Below are 946 nucleotides of genomic sequence, written 5' to 3' on the forward strand. Positions count from 1 at the left end.
AGATAGATAGATAGATAGATAGATAGATATAATCAGCACAGTGAAGACTAATTAATTTACACAATGTATGTAGCGTTTCTTATTTATTGTAGTTTTTGTCCTATTGCTTGCAGTTAGTTTCTTATCCTTATTTCATCACTGACTGTTTATTCTAGAGGTCGACCGATATGGGTTTTTCTCTGGCCGATGCCGATATTTAGAAATTTGAGTGTTTATTGCAATTAAATGTTTATTGCAAGGTACAAGATAGCAATAGTAGTAGCCTAGTTCATAGTAATAATACATGGCTTAAAACTTAAGCACCTTCTCAAAACAGTTCTGAAGCATGCTTTTTGTTTATGTTTGCTGACAGACACCAGAGTTTCTCACAGACTGCAAATTAATTATCTGCCAGCTGGAGGCGCTGTTGGAGCTGGAGATATAGCGGTTTCCCAGGTAACAACTGTAATCAAATCAGCTGTTGGAGCGGGAGATATAGTGGTTTCCCCGGTAACGGCTGTAATAAAATAAGCACTACTTTATCAGGCATTACAGGAAAGACGAAATGAAAATAACATAGAAGCTTTTCTGAAGACGGTCGGTTCTTTTCAAAGATACATTCATATAAAAACACCCACGCTGCATTTTAATTTTGAAACGTGCAGTTCTCAGTTTATTCAACGAAGTATAAGCCTTTTGGAAAATCTATTTGTGGCTGTCAGTTTTGATATTGTGATGAGCCGCCACAAATAAATCAGTGTATGGGAAACACTGGACACTGCTATAAGTCAAATGGCCGTAATCTAAGTGATAACAAAAAATAAAAGAGTTCAGCGATGACATCGGACCCACACACACATTTAATGAGGAAAGATAACATGCATGTTTTAGCCAGCCCCGAAGTTTTGTCTGAATTGTTTCTACTTTCACATGCAAATGACTTGTTGCACTTATGAATATGATAAGG

This window comes from Sinocyclocheilus anshuiensis, unplaced genomic scaffold (genome assembly GCF_001515605.1).
Source record: "Sinocyclocheilus anshuiensis isolate Anshui unplaced genomic scaffold, SAMN03320099.WGS_v1.1 scaffold1003, whole genome shotgun sequence".
NCBI classification, from domain to species: Eukaryota; Metazoa; Chordata; class Actinopteri; order Cypriniformes; family Cyprinidae; genus Sinocyclocheilus; species Sinocyclocheilus anshuiensis.